At 52.0% G+C, this 8970-nt stretch overlaps 1 non-coding gene across 1 annotated transcript; it reads right to left on the minus strand.

Moving 5' to 3' along the window:
* Positions 1-2445: 2445 nt before the first annotated feature.
* Positions 2446-2520, minus strand: Trnas-cga (transfer RNA serine (anticodon CGA)). Its single transcript has one exon. It is a non-coding gene; the product is annotated as a tRNA-Ser (tRNA).
* Positions 2521-8970: the final 6450 nt, after the last annotated feature.

The raw sequence follows: 8970 nt of genomic DNA on the forward strand, positions 1-8970 counted from the left end.
TGCGCTGATATGAAACTTCCTGGCAGATTAAAACTGTGTGCCCGACCGAGACTCGAACTCGGGACCTTTGCCTTTCGCGGGCAAGTGCTCTACCAACTGAGCTACCGAAGCACGACTCACGCCCGGTACTCACAGCTTTACTTCTGCCAGAACCTCGTCTCCTACCTTCCAAACTTTACAGAAGCTTTCCTGCGAACCTTGCAGAACTAGCACTCCGGACAGAAAGGATATTGCGGAGACATGGCTTAGCCACAGCCTGGGGGATGTTTCCAGAATGAGATTTTCACTCTGCAGCGGAATGTGCGCTGATATGAAACTTCCTGGCAGATTAAAACTGTGTGCCCGACCGAGACTCGAACTCGGGACCTTTGCCTTTCGCGGGCAAGTGCTCTACCAACTGAGCTACCGAAGCACGACTCACGCCCGGTACTCACAGCTTTACTTCTGCCAGTACCTCGTCTCCTACCTTCCAAACTTTACAGAAGCTCTCCTGCGAACCTTGCAGAACTAGCACTCCTGAAAGGAAGGATATTGCGGAGACATGGCTTAGCCACAGCCTGGGGGATGTTTCCAGAATGAGATTTTCACTCTGCAGCGGAGTGTGCGCTGATATGAAACTTCCTGGCAGATTAAAACTGTGTGCCCGACCGAGACTCGAACTCGGGACCTTTGCCTTTCGTGGAAAAGTGCTCTACCAACTGAGCTACCGAAGCACGACTCACGCCCGGTACTCACAGCTTTACTTCTGCCAGTACCTCGTCTCCTACCTTCCAAACTTTACAGAAGCTCTCCTGCGAACCTTGCAGAACTAGCACTCCTGAAAGAAAGGATATTGCGGAGACATGGCTTAGCCACAGCCTGGGGGATGTTTCCAGAATGAGATTTTCACTCTGCAGCGGAGTGTGCGCTGATATGAAACTTCCTGGCAGATTGAAACTGTGTGCCCGACCGAGACTCGAACTCGGGACCTTTGCCTTTCGCGGGCAAGTCCTCTACCAACTGAGTTACCGAAGCACGACTCACGCCCGGTACTCACAGCTTTACTTCTGCCAGTACCTCGTCTCCTACCTTCCAAACTTTACAGAAGCTCTCCTGCGAACCTTGCAGAACTAGCACTCCTGAAAGAAACGATATTGCGGAGACATGGCTTAGCCACAGCCTGGGGGATGTTTCCAGAATGAGATTTTCACTCTGCAGCGGAGTGTGCGCTGATATGAAACTTCCTGGCAGATTAAAACTGTGTGCCCGACCGAGACTCGAACTCGGGACCTTTGCCTTTCGCGGGCAAGTGCTCTACCAACTGAGCTACCGAAGCACGACTCACACCCGGTACTCACAGCTTTACTTCTGCCAGTACCTCGTCTCCTACCTTCCAAACTTTACAGAAGCTCTCCTGCGAACCTTGCAGAACTAGCACTCCTGAAAGAAAGGATATTGCGGAGACATGGCTTAGCCACAGCCTGGGGGATGTTTCCAGAATGAGATTTTCACTCTGCAGCGGAGTGTGCGCTGATATGAAACTTCCTGGCAGATTAAAACTGTGTGCCCGACCGAGACTCCAACTCGGGACCTTTGCCTTTCGCGGGCAAGTGCTCTACCAACTGAGCTACCGAAGCACGACTCACGCCCGGTACTCACAGCTTTACTTCTGCCAGTACCTCGTCTCCTACCTTCCAAACTTTACAGAAGCTCTCCTGGGAACCTTGCATAACTAGCACTCCTGAAAGAAAGGATATTGCGGAGACATGGCTTAGCCACAGCCTGGGGGATGTTTCCAGAATGAGATTTTCACTCTGCAGCGGAGTGTGCGCTGATATGAAACTTCCTGGCAGATTAAAACTGTGTGCCCGACCGAGACTCGAACTCGGGACCTTTGCCTTTCGCGGGCAAGTGCTCTACCAACTGAGCTACCGAAGCACGACTCACGCCCGGTACTCACAGCTTTACTTCTGCCAGTACCTCGTCTCCTACCTTCCAAACTTTACAGAAGCTCTCCTGCGAACCTTGCAGAACTAGCACTCCTGAAAGAAAGGATATTGCGGAGACATGGCTTAGCCACAGCCTGGGGGATGTTTCCAGAATGAGATTTTCACTCTGCAGCGGAGTGTGCGCTGATATGAAACTTCCTGGCAGATTAAAACTGTGTGCCCGACCGAGACTCGAACTCGGGACCTTTGCCTTTCGTGGGAAAGTGCTCTACCAACTGAGCTACCGAAGCACGACTCACGCCCGGTACTCACAGCTTTACTTCTGCCAGTACCTCGTCTCCTACCTTCCAAACTTTACAGAAGCTCTCCTGCGAACCTTGCAGAACTAGCACTCCTGAAAGAAAGGATATTGCGGAGACATGGCTTAGCCACAGCCTGGGGGATGTTTCCAGAATGAGATTTTCACTCTGTAGCGGAGTGTGCGCTGATATGAAACTTCCTGGCAGATTAAAACTGTGTGCCCGGCCGAGACTCGAACTCGGGACCTTTGCCTTTCGCGGGCAAGTGCTCTACCAACTGAGCTACCGAAGCACGACTCACGCCCGGTACTCACAGCTTTACTTCTGCCAGTACCTCGTCTCCTACCTTCCAAACTTTACAGAAGCTCTCCTGCGAACCTTGCAGAACTAGCAGTCCTGAAAGAAAGGATATTGCGGAGACATGGCTTAGCCACAGCCTGTGGGATGTTTCCAGAATGAGATTTTCACTCTGCAGCGGATTGTGCGCTGATATGAAACATCCTGGCAGATTAAAACTGTGTGCCCGACCGAGACTCGAACTCGGGACCTTTGCCTTTCGCGGGCAAGTGCTCTACCAACTGAGCTACCGAAGCACGACTCACGCCCGGTACTCACAGCTTTACTTCTGCCCGTACCTCGTCTCCTACCTTCCAAACTTTACAGAAGCTCTCCTGCGAACCTTGCAGAACTAGCACTCCTGAAAGAAAGGATATTGCGGAGACATGACTTAGCCACAGCCTGGGGGATGTTTCCAGAATGAGATTTTCACTCTGCAGCGGAGTGTGCGCTGATATGAAACTTCCTGGCAGATTAAAACTGTGTGCCCGACCGAGACTCGAACTCGGGACCTTTGCCTTTCGCGGGCAAGTGCTCTACCAACTGAGCTACCGAAGCACGACTCACGCCCGGTACTCACAGCTTTACTTCTGCCAGTACCTCGTCTCCTACCTTCCAAACTTTACAGAAGCTCTCCTGCGCACCTTGCAGAACTCGGACTCCTGAAAGAAAGGATATTGCGGAGACATGGCTTAGCCACAGCCTGGGGGATGTTTCCAGAATGTGATTTTCACTCTGCAGCGGAGTGTACGCTGATATGAAACTTCCTGGCAGATTAAAACTGTGTGCCCGACCGAGACTCGAACTCGGGACCTTTGCCTTTCGCGGGCAAGTGCTCTACCAACTGAGCTACCGAAGCACGACTCACGCCCGGTACTCACAGCTTTACTTCTGCCAGTACCTCGTCTCCTACCTTCCAAACTTTACAGAAGCTCTCCTGCGAACCTTGCAGAACTAGCACTCCTGAAAGAAAGGATATTGCGGAGACATGGCTTAGCCACAGCCTGGGGGATGTTTCCAGAGTGTGATTTTCACTCTGCAGCGGAGTGTGCGCTGATATGAAACTTCCTGGCAGATTGAAACTGTGTGCCCGACCGAGACTGGAACTCGGGACCTTTGCCTTTCGCGGGCAAGTGCTCTACAAACTGAGCTACCGAAGCACGACTCACGCCCGGTACTCACAGCTTTACTTCTGCCAGTACCTCGTCACCTACCTTCCAAACTTTACAGAAGCTCTCCTGCGAACCTTGCAGAACTAGCACTCCTGAAAGAAAGGATATTGCGGAGACATGGCTTAGCCACAGCCTGGGGGATGTTTCCAGAATGAGATTTTCACTCTGCAGCGGAGTGTGCGCTGATATGAAACTTCCTGGCAGATTAAAACTGTGTGCCCGACCGAGACTCGAACTCGGGACCTTTGCCTTTCGCGGGCAAGTGCTCTACCAACTGAGCTACCGAAGCACGACTCACGCCCGGTACTCACAGCTTTACTTCTGCCAGTACCTCGTCACCTACCTTCCAAACTTTACAGAAGCTCTCCTGCGAACCTTGCAGAACTAGCAGTCCTGAAAGAAACGATATTGCGGAGACATGGCTTAGCCACAGCCTGGGGGATGTTTCCAGAATGAGATTTTCACTCTGCAGCGGAGTGTGCGCTGATATGAAACTTCCTGGCAGATTAAAACTGTGTGCCCGACCGAGACTCGAACTCGGGACCTTTGCCTTTCGCGGGCAAGTGCTCTACCAACTGAGCTACCGAAGCACGACCCACGCCCGGTACTCACAGCTTTACTTCTGCCAGTACCTCGTCTCCTACCTTCCAAACTTTACAGAAGCTCTCCTGCGAACCTTGCAGAACTAGCACTCCTGAAAGAAAGGATATTGCGGAGACATGGCTTAGCCACAGCCGGGGGGATGTTTCCAGAATGAGATTTTAACTCTGCAGCGGAGTGTGCGCTTATATGAAACTTCCTGGCAGATTAAAACTGTGTGCCCGACCGAGACTTGAACTCGGTACCTTTGCCTTTCGCGGGCAAGTGCTCTACCAACTGAGCTACCGAAGCACGACTCACGCCTGGTACTCACAGCTTTACTTCTGCCAGTACCTCGTCTCCTACCTTCCAAACTTTACAGAAGCTCTCCTGCGAACCTTGCAGAACTAGCACTCCTGAAAGAAAGGATATTGCGGAGACATGGCTTAGCCACAGCCTGGGGGATGTTTCCAGAATGTGATTTTCACTCTGCAACGGAGTGTGCGCTGATATGAAACCTCCTGGCAGATTAAAACTGTGCGCCCGACCGAGACTCGAACTCGGGACCTTTGCCTTTCGCGGGCAAGTGCTCTACAAACTGAGCTACCGAAGCACGACTCACGCCCGGTACTCACAGCTTTACTTCTGCCAGTACCTCGACTCCTACCTTCCAAACTTTACAGAAGCTCTCCTGCGAACCTTGCAGAACTAGCACTCCTGAAAGAAAGGATATTGCGGAGACATGGCTTAGCCACAGCCTGGGGGATGTTTCCAGAATGAGATTTTCACTCTGCAGCGGAGTGTGCGCTGATATGAAACTTCCTGGCAGAATAAAACTGTGTGCCCGACCGAGACTCGAACTCGGGACCTTTGCCTTTCGCGGGCAAGTGCTCTACCAACTGAGCTACCGAAGCACGACTCACGCCCGGTACTCACAGCTTTACTTCTGCCCGTACTTCGTCTCCTACCTTCCAAACTTTGCAGAAGCTCTCCTGCGAACCTTGCAGAACTAGCACTCCTGAAAGAAAGGATATTGCGGAGACATGACTTAGCCACAGCCTGGGGGATGTTTCCAGAATGAGATTTTCACTCTGCAGCGGAGTGTGCGCTGATATGAAACTTCCTGGCAGATTAAAACTGTGTGCCCGACCGAGCCTTGAGCTCGGGACCTTTGCCTTTCGCGGGCAAGTGCTCTACCAACTGAGCTACCGAAGCACGACTCGCGCCCGGTACTCACAGCTTTACTTCTGCCAGTACCTCGTCTCCTACCTTCCAAACTTTACAGAAGCTCTCCTGCGAACCTTGCAGAACTAGCACTCCTGAAAGAAAGGATATTGCGGAGACATGGCTTAGCCACAGCCTGGGGGATGTTTCCAGAATGAGATTTTCACTCTGCAGCGGAGTGTGCGCTGATATGAAACTTCCTGGCAGATTAAAACTGTGTGCCCGACCGAGACTCGAACTCGGGACCTTTGCCTTTCGCGGGCAAGTGCTCTACCAACTGAGCTACCGAAGCACGACCCACGCCCGGTACTCACAGCTTTACTTCTGCCAGTACCTCGTCTCCTACCTTCCAAACTTTACAGAAGCTCTCCTGCGAACCTTGCAGAACTAGCACTCCTGAAAGAAAGGATATTGCGGAGACATGGCTTAGCCACAGCCTGGGGGATGTTTCCAGAATGAGATTTTCACTCTGCAGCGGAGTGTGCGCTGATATGAAACTTCCTGGCAGATTAAAACTGTGTGCCCGACCGAGACTCGAACTCGGGACCTTTGCCTTTCGTGGGAAAGTGCTCTACCAACTGAGCTACCGAAGCACGACTCACGCCCGGTACTCACAGCTTTACTTCTGCCAGTACCTCGTCTCCTACCTTCCAAACTTTACAGAAGCTCTCCTGCGAACCTTGCAGAACTAGCACTCCTGAAAGAAAGGATATTGCGGAGACATGGCTTAGCCACAGCCTGGGGGATGTTTCCAGAATGAGATTTTCACTCTGCAGCGGAGTGTGCGCTGATATGAAACTTCCTGGCAGATTAAAACTGTGTGCCCGACCGAGACTCGAACTCGGGACCTTTGCCTTTCGCGGGCAAGTGCTCTACCAACTGAGCTACCGAAGCACGACCCACGCCCGGTACTCACAGCTTTACTTCTGCCAGTACCTCGTCTCCTACCTTCCAAACTTTACAGAAGCTCTCCTGCGAACCTTGCAGAACTAGCACTCCTGAAAGAAAGGATATTGCGGAGACATGGCTTAGCCACAGCCTGGGGGATGTTTCCAGAATGAGATTTTCACTCTGCAGCGGAGTGTGCGCTGATATGAAACTTCCTGGCAGATTAAAACTGTGTGCCCGACCGAGACTCGAACTCGGGACCTTTGCCTTTCGTGGGAAAGTGCTCTACCAACTGAGCTACCGAAGCACGACTCACGCCCGGTACTCACAGCTTTACTTCTGCCAGTACCTCGTCTCCTACCTTCCAAACTTTACAGAAGCTCTCCTGGGAACCTTGCAGAACTAGCACTCCTGAAAGAAAGGATGTTGCGGAGACATGGCTTAGCCACAGCCTGGGGGATGTTTCCAGAATGAGATTTTCACTCTGCAGCGGAGTGTGCGCTGATATGAAACTTCCTGGCAGATTAAAACTGTGTGCCCGACCGAGACTCGAACTCGGGACCTTTGCCTTTCGCGGGCAAGTGCTCTACCAACTGAGCTACCGAAGCACGACTCACGCCCGGTATTCACAGCTTTACTTCTGCCAGTACCTCGTCTCCTACCTTCCAAACTTTACAGAAGCTCTCCTGCGCACCTTGCAGAACTAGGACTCCTGAAAGAAAGGATATTGCGGAGACATGGCTTAGCCACAGCCTGGGGGATGTTTCCAGAATGTTATTTTCACTCTGCAGCGGAGTGTGCGCTGATATGAAACCTCCTGGCAGATTAAAACTGTGTGCCCGACCGAGACTCGAACTCGGGACCTTTGCCTTTCGCGGGCAAGTGCTCTACAAACTGAGCTACCGAAGCACGACTCACGCCCGGTACTCACAGCTTTACTTCTGCCAGTACCTCGTCTCCTACCTTCCAAACTTTACAGAAGCTCTCCTGCGAACCTTGCAGAACTAGCACTCCTGAAAGAAAGGATATTGCGGAGACATGGCTTAGCCACAGCCTGGGGGATGTTTCCAGAATGAGATTTTAACTCTGCAGCGGAGTGTGCGCTTATATGAAACTTCCTGGCAGATTAAAACTGTGTGCCCGACCGAGACTCGAACTCGGGACCTTTGCCTTTCGCGGGCAAGTGCTCTACCAACTGAGCTACCGAAGCACGACTCACGCCCGGTACTCACAGCTTTACTTCTGCCAGTACCTCGTCTCCTACCTTCCAAACTTTACAGAAGCTCTCCTGCGAACCTTGCAGAACTAGCAGTCCTGAAAGAAAGGATATTGCGGACACATGGCTTAGCCACAGCCTGGGCGATGTTTCCAGAATGAGATTTTCACTCTGCAGCGGAGTGTGCGCTGATATGAAACTTCCTGGCAGATTAAAACTGTGTGCCCGACCGAGACTCGAACTCGGGACCTTTGCCTTTCGCGGGCAAGTGCTCTACCAACTGAGCTACCGAAGCACGACTCACGCCCGGTACTCACAGCTTTACTTCTGCCAGTACCTCGTCTCCTACCTTCCAAACTTTACAGAAGCTCTCCTGCGAACCTTGCAGAACTAGCACTCCTGAAAGAAAGGATATTGCGGAGACATGACTTAGCCACAGCCTGGGGGATGTTTCCAGAATGAGATTTTCACTCTGCAGCGGAGTGTGCGCTGATATGAAACTTCCTGGCAGATTAAAACTGTGTGCCCGACCGAGACTCGAACTCGGGACCTTTGCCTTTCGCGGGCAAGTGCTCTACCAACTGAGCTACCGAAGCACGACTCACGCCCGGTACTCACAGCTTTACTTCTGCCAGTACCTCGTCTCCTACCTTCCAAACTTTACAGAAGCTCTCCTGCGAACCTTGCAGAACTAGCACTCCTGAAAGGAAGGATATTGCGGAGACATGGCTTAGCCACAGCCTGGGGGATGTTTCCAGAATGAGATTTTCACTCTGCAGCGGAGTGTGCGCTGATATGAAACTTCCTGGCAGATTAAAACTGTGTGCCCGACCGAGACTCGAACTCGGGACCTTTGCCTTTCGCGGGCAAGTGCTCTACCAACTGAGCTACCGAAGCACGACTCACGCCCGGTACTCACAGCTTTACTTCTGCCAGTACCTCGTCTCCTACCTTCCAAACTTTACAGAAGCTCTCCTGCGAACCTTGCAGAACTAGCACTCCTGAAAGAAAGGATATTGCGGAGACATGGCTTAGCCACAGCCGGGGGGATGTTTCCAGAATGAGATTTTAACTCTGCAGCGGAGTGTGCGCTTATATGAAACTTCCTGGCAGATTAAAACTGTGTGCCCGACCGAGACTTGAACTCGGTACCTTTGCCTTTCGCGGGCAAGTGCTCTACCAACTGAGCTACCGAAGCACGACTCACGCCTGGTACTCACAGCTTTACTTCTGCCAGTACCTCGTCTCCTACCTTCCAAACTTTACAGAAGCTCTCCTGCGAACCTTGCAGAACTAGCACTCCTGAAAGAAAGGATATTGCGGAGACA

Source organism: Schistocerca nitens, chromosome 8 (genome assembly GCF_023898315.1).
Source record: "Schistocerca nitens isolate TAMUIC-IGC-003100 chromosome 8, iqSchNite1.1, whole genome shotgun sequence".
NCBI lineage: Eukaryota > Metazoa > Arthropoda > Insecta > Orthoptera > Acrididae > Schistocerca > Schistocerca nitens.